The sequence below is a fragment of the Calidris pugnax genome, unplaced genomic scaffold (assembly GCF_001431845.1).
Source record: "Calidris pugnax isolate Ruff unplaced genomic scaffold, ASM143184v1 scaffold41, whole genome shotgun sequence".
Taxonomy (NCBI): Eukaryota; Metazoa; Chordata; class Aves; order Charadriiformes; family Scolopacidae; genus Calidris; species Calidris pugnax.
The window spans coordinates 22,198,302-22,208,970 of NW_015094509.1; the positions used below are offsets into that span (position 1 = coordinate 22,198,302).

The 10,669-nt window shown below is 38.6% G+C and overlaps 1 protein-coding gene across 3 annotated transcripts in view; it reads right to left on the reverse strand.

Annotated features, from left to right (window-relative positions):
• FAM49B (family with sequence similarity 49 member B) overlaps positions 1-10,232 on the reverse strand; it is a 40,141-nt gene extending 29,909 nt beyond the window's left edge. For 2 of the 3 annotated variants that reach the window (XM_014965445.1, XM_014965448.1), the window contains exon 1: positions 10,154-10,232. The gene's annotated coding sequence lies outside the window, so the exon portion shown is untranslated. The remainder of the gene's footprint in view (positions 1-10,153) is intronic. The other variant, XM_014965446.1, reaches the window with a different exon arrangement.
• Positions 10,233-10,669: the final 437 nt, after the last annotated feature.

The window sequence follows — 10,669 nt, forward strand, 5'->3', positions numbered from 1 at the left end:
CCCCCCCCCCCCCATGACTACAGACTGCTCAATTTGTGCTTTGAGACAAAGCAACAAAAATTAAACACTGACTGGAAAACGTTGGTCCCCTGTAGGTCGTGGATGAACATAACCACTACTGTGAACAGAGAAACCAAAACCAAAGTTCCACTCAACATTACTTCAAGAAGCTGATTTCCTGAATAAAGTGAAAGAAAAATGAAATAACACAAAACATTTAAGAACACTAGAAAAAAAAAAACACCTAAAATATATATATATTTTTTTTTGGTAGTCAAGAGCTCTGGTTAAGATGATTTTGGGTAAGAGTCCAACTTAATTCACTGAGCTATAAAAAAAAAGGATTCCTATCTTTTAGTACCGATGAGCATATCTTCATGCAAAACAGAGCAGACTGAGCACATCTGGTACTATCAATTTGGTTTATGCTGGCAAGCTAAATGATATTTGATTTTTACACAGCACAATATCTTAAATTGAGAGGTTAGCACTATACAATATAAGAAAGCACTGTTTAAATGGATAAGAAATTGACTTGCAGATCTCTAGCAGTCGATAAGGAATAATCAGTGAACACCCATTAAAATTGTCAGATGTGAAGTTAATAGTGTGATGGATTCTTTACACAATTTCTGCACTTCTGGATGCACCTTAATTCAGACCTAAGAGTATGTAAATGAACAATCACCCATTGTCAGGTTCAGAGCACATCACTTGGGTTATCAGTTAGTACAGAAGATCTGCAAAACATCTGAGCTTCCTTCTGACCCATTCTCAGGGTTTGGATCTGCAGATTAATATAGAAAGAATACCGAAAGGCACAAGATGAAATATGTATACTATGTAATTTAATAGGTAGTGAAAATTGAATAATACAGAACCAAGCATTTTTTTTCAATTGCTTGTGATTCTGAGGTAGCCAAGCACTTAACATTGTATCACAGAGAGAAGCAGCTCTGGGCAGGAAAATTATCTTCTATTTAATGGGTTAAGAGCTCACAGATTTTGTTTAGTTTTCCTTTTTTTTAATACCATTTTATGGAGTCCAACAGCAGAAAAATTAATGTGTCCCATCCTAGGAATCTCTATTAGACACTCCCCCCCTTCACCCACAGCCTCACTTCACCACAGCAGAACAAGGCCAAAGCACACACCAACATCTCAGGCCAACTACAACTGCAATTTAAAGAAATGTCACAACAGTTGGAAAACAAATGGGGAAAAACGTCTACAGCCATTAGAGAGGGACAGCAACTCATCCAAAAATGCAGCTATTCATTTTCAGAATAAAAAAAAAAACCCACCAAGTATCATACAGTTTGTCAGAGGAAAAGCCTGTAGTTGACACAAGTCAAATGGTACCCAAATATAAGAGATGCACAAAAGTAAACTTGGTATCATTGTGGAGAACGAAACTTGAAAAAAATTACTAACTGGCTAACCACTGAATAAGCTCTGTTTTGGGCATCCACCTCATACTGAACTGATGCTGCTGAACTCGGCAGTACATGAAAACAGATTTCAGAAGAGAAAAGCTAACCATTAACTTCCAGTATGAAACCAGTGTTTTCCGCCCAGCCCTGACTGAACTAATTAAGAAACCTCTACACACAAGCATAGACTTGTCAGCAACTGTCAGTCAAGATTTGCTACAAGACTGGTGATTTTGCAGCTTTCCAACTCTCAGGCTTTTCTGCCCATTAAGAACTGAAAACACCGAGTAGTAAGAAAGAACTGGCAACAACTTCGCAAAGCAAATCTAAATTGCTTTCTGTGCGCTGGGTTTGAAAAGAATTACTTCATAAGGCTTACAACACTTGTTGAAGAAAGCTTGCACGTTTTTCTATTACTCCATGGGATGTATGAGGCACCCAGGCTTTACTAGTTGTCTTCAAAACACAACCCGTTCTTGCTTTCATAGAGCAAATGCTTAAATTGCTCGTTAGAAGCTGAAGCTTGTACTAGGATCTCCCTTGGTGAAGCATCGCCAACTTGAACTCGGTGTGAGCCAAAGGTGGGCTACAGCACAAGATCACTCCATGGACATTTAACTGCCCTGTAAGCATTGCTGAGCAGAACAGGGCCCAGCTCAAAGACTACACCGCTCTGGCAGTTTTTGGACACTCCTGCTCTTATTTCAGCTACAGACTAGAAATTAAGTTTGAGGAAACCACTCCAAAAATTGGTTACTCTTAGAAGCACACATTAAAACATAAAAAGCAAGCCCAGTCCAAAACAGAACCGCAAGTTAAATACATCCCACATCTTGTGGGTAATAAAAAAAGAACACTAAGAAATGTTTAGTAATAAAACTTGATTTTTACTTTAGTAACAATGACAGATGGCTAAGCTATAAAAATAAATCGTAGCTAAGATCAGGTTTCAAAGGAAGTTCCAGGGCATCTGCAGATGAACCCACGATACAATGCTAAATGGATGTGAACTCCAACAGTAACATCAGTGATTCTAAAAGAAGATCCTGCTCTATCCGTATGGCAATCAAACATTAGATTAAGTCTGTGCAGAGGAAGTCTATCACTACTGCAAAGCATCCTCAGTTCTTCATAGGAAAGCAAGTCCACTGTTTGCCAGCTATAAAAGCACCTTTTTGACTTCTGGCTATAGAAAGGTTCAGCTCAAAACTTTCTTCTCCATTCATTTTTATTTATCCTTCTGAAGCTAAATTGTATCTCAAAAGTCTATTGTTATATTAAGCCTTCCCCTATCCTATGTAACTTCTCAATGTCTTACCATATATCATATTACTTGCTACACTCAAACCCGTGGTTTAGGCTTCTAAGTTAACCATAGAAAGGGTGATCTGACACGAAAGCTTTCTTGGAAGCTCTCGACTTGTGTTAGACACCTGCCAACAGCACATGTTATGCTTTGCCCTTTATTTGCAGATTAAAACTCATTTATGCCAATATAACTCATATTCTTCACAGCTATATTGCCTTCGCAGCTCTTCATACTGTGCATCCAAACATCTAGTGGCACTACTGGTCTAATTCCATGTGCTAAGTTTGGAGCGCAACTAATTACTCGGCATATTCCAAGTGAGGTCCATAAAGCTCTTTTTCAGTTTCTCTGAGGTTTAGTGTGAAGATTTGGCTTCAGAAGGTATGTAGCAAAGAGCCATCGGGTTTGCTTTGAAGGAAATTTTTCAAGGAAGTTTAGATCCTGCACTACAGATTAACAAAAAGAGACAATGTTATATACACGTACTCCTTTTATTTAAAAAAAAAAAAAAAAAAAGGAGATCATGGTCCCATAAGATTTCAATGCTGTTTGCATTATATAGTCATAGCTGACAAAAAAAAAAAAAAAAAAAAAGGGGGGAAAAGCACAGATAACTGAGAGGCTCATATGGCATGCCTGTATTCACACATACAAATTTTCATACTGAGTATTAGTCTTGTGTATTTCATCCATTTACAAGTTCTGTTTTCCACAAGAAACTGTTACCTTGGCTTAGTGGAAACACTAAAATGAACTATCATAATCCTCATTTTTGCATCTTATGAAAGCTTTACATAGACAAAAAAAAGCCACAAGGTGAAGACCAAGTACAAGGTGGTTGGTTTTTTTTACCGAATCAGAAAGTTAACTGAGTATTTCCAAATAATCTCTTCCACTTCTAAAAAGCAAGTGAGAAAATATTAGGTTACCTGAAGACAAATAAGGACTTTTAGGAAAACAAAGATGAGACTTCTTTGGGTTGTTTCATTTGGGGTGGGTATTTTTTTTGTTATTGTTGTTTTCGTGGTTGTTTTTTTGGTGGTGGGGGCTAAAACTGTGATATTTTAGTCTGGGCTACTCAACTTCCTGTTTTACTGGAGGAAAAGAAAAAAAAAAAAGAGCTTGCAAGAATTATTGAAACAAAGTCCTGTGTGTAATAGTCAATTATTCAAACAACTGAACTTGCTATTTCTGGTAGCATATTATCTCCTGCATTTCTCCTGAACTTTCATAAATCTAAATCCTGAAGTGATTCAGTACCGGGTATATGACACAAACAGAATTTTGAAGAACTATATAGTATTCAGGTTTCCACTCCTCAAAAAAGTACTTGAAGTACTTTAGTTTTCCTAAGCTAGGAAGAGATACTGGATTCCTTTACAACATTGTAATATATAAATTATATTGGTATCTATTGCGTGTTGAACTTCCCCGTGACTACTTAGCATTGACATTTTTCCACAGTTGATGCTTCCTTTGATGTTACGCTGTTAACACCCAGTCGTGAAGGGTTCCCGAATATCAACCAAGTGATTCAACAGCTTTTTTATCTAAGCTATACAAATGATATCATTTCTTAGGTATATGGCAAAGTTTAAGGCTAAGGATCCCGACTCAGTCTCAGAGTAACAGAAGTGAAACCATACCCTGGCCCAGGAAGTTTGCAGCAATACTCACCCGTTGCGTAATAAAAACAGTAAAACAAGAGGAGGTCAAAAGGGCTTTCCCATTCACCATCAGTAGTAGTGTATCATCAGCTCTGAGCAAGCCCAGGACCCGTAACCCAATTCAGTAACACTTAAACAGAGGAGTCCTTATTTCTTACAATGTAGTTTTCTAAGCTCAGGGTAAACCACTTTCCTCTGCACTATACTAGGTCACAGGAACGGAAAGGAACTTCTATCATGAAAGGAAGCCAACCACTGGAGAGAATAACTTGCCACCTAAAACACCTTTTTACTTGTTTTAGTGAGTTCTAATCATTAACTGGTTCCTCAACGGTATCAGAAATTGAGCGCTGAAGCCACAGTTAATGCTTTAACAGTTAAAACTGTGAGGTGAATCTAGACCCAACCTGATGAGGCTGGAGCTACAGCAGCTTCACAGACAGCATCTCTGCTGCTCAGAGGCAATGGATTTGTTTATTCCAGTTTTCCAAGAACACAGACTAGCTTTTAAAGAGCCTTAAAAGCCCCTTCTTGGGACAAACAGCAGGTAAGTTTTGCCACATGCTTCTCACAGACCCAAGGGCTGAGCAGGCTGTAGGGGATGCCCAAGCAGTTTGCTTTAACTTCTTCCCCACGAGGTCCATGGGGCTGCCACACTCAGCCGGTCTCAGCAGAGGCAGCTCCTCAGTAGCCATAACTCATGTACAAGCCAAGAGTCAACGCTGGGCAGGAGTGACCATGCACAGCCTTGGGACAAGCAGTAATTGCTGCTGAGAAGGATCAGAGAGGCTCAGCTCCGACCAGAGCAACCATCAGATAGCACTGAGGCTCTTGAAAGCACCTCCAGCTTGCCCAAGAGTGCCTTGAGCTCCACCTGCACAGAAGGACCTGTAGTAACTGTTTCACTTAAAGTTTTTAAAAAAAAACATAATAAAAAAGTGGCAGGAGGAGAAGAAAAAAAAGAGCAGCTTTTCAGATCAGCTACACAGTAACGTTCCAGTAATAGAAGTTTGAGATTACTCTAATACAAAGAAGAAAATGGGTGATTAGATGCCAGTAAAAATGGTAAAACAATAATACTCAAACCAATTATATCAATCCGATCACTAACTGTGCAGAAATGAAGGATCTAATCATAGTATTTTAACCTGTGACCCTAAACAACAAATATAAGAGATGTAACATGGGAATGCCTGGGCCCAGCTCCTAGGGACCACTATGTGTACTCAACAGCTTTGTCCAACTGGCAGGAAAAAAAAATAAAAAAAATAAAGACAGGAGCCATACAAAAAGGTCTTAATTCTTGCATTGCAATTTAATGATACTTTCTCATCAGCTAAAAACTCTTTCTGTTCAATAATTTCCAAAGTTAATTTCACAATAAGCTAAAAGGAAGCAAGTTGCATCAGGGGAAGTTCAGATGAGACATTAGGAAAAGGTTCTTCACCGAGAGGGTGGTTGGTCACTGGAACAGGCTCCTCAGAGAAGCGGTCACGGCACCAAGCCTGTCAGAATTCAAGGAGTGTCTGAACGATGCTCTTAGTCATATGGTTTAGTTTTAGGTAGCCCTGCAAGTAGCAGGGATTTGGACTCGATTATCCTGGTAAGTCCCTTCCAACTGGAGATATTTTAAGATTCTAAATAAAACTGCAGTTATCTGGTCAAGCACTAAGCTGAATATTAACCAGATCTGGAGGACTACATGTCCAAATCCCTACAGAGTTAAAACAAACCAACATGAAAAAAAACCCCAAAAAACTAGAAATGGCCTTTAACAAGCACTTAAGAGACCTTCTGTAAGTCAGGAAGTGAAATACGCAGTATCTGACATTAACCTAATAGAACAGACCACATAAAACATGATACGAAAGTCCAGTCACCTGTCTCAACAAGCACAGCTTCTTTGCAGGTCAAATGTCTTTCTGATGAGAAAAGTTTACATATTTTGCTGGTCTGTTTAAAAATGACTTTTCGAAAAGTCAAAACAACCCTTAAATGAATGTCTTTGATTTAAAGGCTCATCGGACAAACAGAATTAAACAGTTCATGTTGTCCTGAGCAACTATTTACAGGTGGAGAAAAACAGCAGCTTTACCTTCATAAACAAATCTGCACAGCCAGAGTCTCAAGCAGCAGAGTTAGTAAATGAGCCATTAAACCAGATTCAAAATCACTTCTTTTTAAACTTACTCTATGAAGCATTGCAGTAGCACTACTGCATATAAAGGAAGGCTATTTTGGAAGAGCTCTACACCGAGTTCTGCTTGATTACAGCAGAAAAACCCCACGTCACTGATCATTTGCAGATTACTACCATCTCCATTCAAGGTTTTAAGTAACTTTATGTCTGCTGTGAGAGAAAAGCTAGCACGTTACATTGCGTCAGCACAGGCAGATTATTTACATTCCTTTTTAATATGTACCATTAGACTTTAAAAAACACAGGACTGCACAAAAGCTTTTAGCCCCTCAATCTATTCCCATGCTATCACAGCTAGCCACGTTAAACAAGCCCCAAGATAAAATACATAATAAGAGACAGCTCAGTTTGGCCTAAAAAACCTGTCAGCCCTTCCTCTTTCTTGCCTTAGATACCAACACCAATACAAAATAAATGCATGCTGGTTGAACATCAGTAACGTGATCAGAATTTCTATCAAAATATTTTATAGTCTGTGTCAAAAAACACAATCAGTACTTAACCTCCATATACTAAGAACCATTTCAAAAAACCCACTTCCACACGGACGACAAATCAATTCAAGAAGCTCTGCGGAAGCGCAAATATTATTTATAGGCAAACCTACAGCAATACATTTAGAGAGATACTACCAAAAGAGATTGTTTTTAATTTGTGGCACAAATGGGAAGTAAAAGTGGTTTCAGTTGTCAGAAAGACATTCACTTTTCTTCGTTTATTTACAGTATATAAACTCATTGTGACAGATTATTCTTTTACCCTGATGGCTCCCACATGACCCTACTGTTGGTATCTGGTAGGCTCAATGGTGAGAGCTTTTCAGGTTGCTCAGAAGCATTTGTAACATAACCAATGTAGAAAGTGGTGCAATAGGTTTCCCCAAATGAAAAAAAAAAAATCCTTCTGAGAATATACATTAAAAGCTGCACATTTTAACACCTCTTTCCTCATTTAATAGAGGAAACATTTAGCATTGAGAAAAAAAAAAATAGAACCTTGCTTCATATTTCTTGCAGCATATTTGGCTTTATGTAAACTTCCCAGACAGTCAAAGCCACAGAGAAGTTGGTAGCACAGGCAATATGGCCTTACTCGGCACGGGATCTCTTCTGAATTCTTTGCTTCTAACCTCTTGCAGGCAAACAGCTACAAGGCCAACTAGAAACAAACTTTCTTGCTCTTTTTAAGTTTAGCACATATTAAGGGATTTGCACTGAAAAGACTGAAATCATTACTGAAGAGATTTTAAAGGTTCTTCTCATAAGGAAGGAGAACATTTAAAGATGTGTCAGCCAGACAAATAACTCTCATAAACTCTTATGAGAGCTATACAAGCCACAACAAAGCGTTCTTAAAATTAATAAGAAAATGACATGTATGCATTTGCTTCCACTTTGCAAACGTAGTAAAGGTGTTTTCATGTTTATTAAAATTAGCACAAAATGCAAAACCTGTTAATCCACAAACACTGCAACACCAGTGCTAGAACAGGGACTCTGTAACATGTTAATTAGTTTGCTCGAAACTTCTCCCCATCATCATTACAGGGGAACAATTCTAAGCTGCATGGAAAGATTTTTAAATCTTCAAGCACGCAGCCAAGTGCAAGCTGCATATGAGAGATAAAGCTATAAAATAAGAATGAATAATTATCAGAGATTATACGCCAAACCAGGAGATAATTATCAAGACCTTTTCTGAATGCCTGATACTCAGGAAAAATAATCCCATATAAGTAAGTTAATGTATCGAAAAAGAAAAGCTAATACATGAAAAATAGTGCTAATACTGAAATGTTCTAAGTCCTTCAGTATCTGTGATAACAGACAGCTGAAACATCATAGCCAAAAGAAATACCACCCAGATAAAACAGACACACGTGTCTTCTACAGCCATTTGGGCCTAGTCTGCACTACACTGAGGTCCAGCTTCCACCTCGGCAAGACCCAGACACACTTTGCCCTGAGGGATGTTCATGTCTTTCTTTCTCTTTTCAGCATATTCCCAGAGTCTGGAGCCTGAGCTGAGACCTGGGTCAGGTCTAAAGTGTGGTGGAGCTCAGTGGGCTCCCAGCTGATGTCTTCCCAGACCAAAGTTAATGCTGGAAACAAGTTTGTGCAGCACCACCCCTGAGCTAAGCAGCACTGCTTGGTCCTGAAGGAAATGCTGAATTAATACACTTTACCACAGCTGTGGACAAAGAGCTACTTTCTAGAATTACCCAGTTCCACTCAGCATGGCCATCCTGAGAGAGAGATGGGGGGGTGATGGGGTGGGAAGGGAAGCTGAAACAGGGAAACGGATGGAACACACCTCACTGCTGGGCTAACGAGCTTTTCGATTTTCTGTAAGGGGAAAGCTGCACACTCAAGTTCAGTGACAGACGTACATTATCTATTCGCATCATATATGATCAGAATAATCTGAAGGATTAAGGTAAAAATTACTGTCAGATAATTACAGTGTTATAATTGTGATAATTACAATCCTTGGATCCAGCTGCATCACCCCATTCCAGGCTAAGAACCCTCTCCTGACACAAGTTTACTTAGCCCTGTATCTCAAATGGTAGCAGCAAACAGAAAGGCAGGATTCACAGTTTATAGAGGATATATAAGCAAGGTATAATCACAGAGGAAAACTGAATGCATATTCAGTTTACAACTTTGTGCATGTCTTGCCCCATACCAAACACTGCTACTTCATTTACAACATTAGGTATTTGAGAAGTGAGCTGTAAATTCAGTACCTACTATCACTGTGCACATGATTTAGCTATGCCAAGACACAGTCAGATGTCTTAAATTCTCCTGTTTCCTTGTGACTACCTTGTAATTGCATAGCTCAATGTCTTAACTTATGGGCTGATAAACTGGTACTAAGTGGTCACAGCTCTTCACTTATGATCCTTTCACCATTCTGAACCTACAGGCAACCTACAGATGACTTCAAATGCCTGTAAATTACCATACAACCTTAGTTTTAGCATCATGTATTATTTTCAGTGAAAATTATGCCTCAAACACCCATAGAATAATTAAAAGCATAAGTGGCATCTTACAAAGCTCCTGGATACTCAAATTAGCATATTTAGCCATGTTCAACTTTTAAACTAGATTTCATTAGTTTTCTTCATTCTCTCTCTCTAGGCCCTGAAGCATCAGATTTGAAGTTTTAGTGTTCGCACAATCACACTTCAAATAGTCTTTATACAGTAAGAGGTACAGACATTGTATTAGTCTCAGTGAAAAAGGCAAACAGACAATGTTTAATGTCCCACTACAGAAGAGAGGAGAGTCCTTTCTCTCCTACATGAGAGAAAGAATTTAATCACTTTGTATTCCAATTTAAATACCCACATGTTATCCCCTGCTACTGAGCCTTTTGTCTGGTAAGCTACAGTTAATTACAAAAAAAACCCCACGTAAATTGCATGAACTACTTCTGCTTTCAATAGATCAAAATACTTTGTACTCCTTGGCCTAAAATATTATGGAAAACAATGAAATATTCTACAAGCAAAGACATCTAAGGTAGCGTTTACCAGTTGGTAGTAGCTTGTTGCAGTCTTAACAGAGAACTCCCTTCCTCAGATCGTCGATGCAGCAGCTCGTCTTCAGAACCTGAACAAACAGAAGAATCCCATTAAACATAAACAATACACAGGATTTCAATTACATAAGCCAGTACCAAGGGTAAGTCAAAGTCAGTCCTGCAGTGCCGAGGAACCTACATAATTCTTTAGGAATGCAAATAAAACATGCCGATTTCAAAAACACTTGTGATTTTATGGAAGTGACATTACAAGCAAACGGAGAGACATCCTTACAAACTCTCCTGTGAGTCAGTAAAGCCATTAGCTCTCCATGAGCACAACCAGCAGAAATAGAGCATTGCATCTCAGCATTACCAAGTTACACAGTTACAGCACCAAAAAAAAAAAAAATACAGCATTACATCTCTGCATTACCGAGCCAAGTTACACAGTTGCAGCAGAAAAGTAGGTCTCGGTCCAATTTTATTTACAGTATCATATACACTGTGCACAGGGAAAAATGCT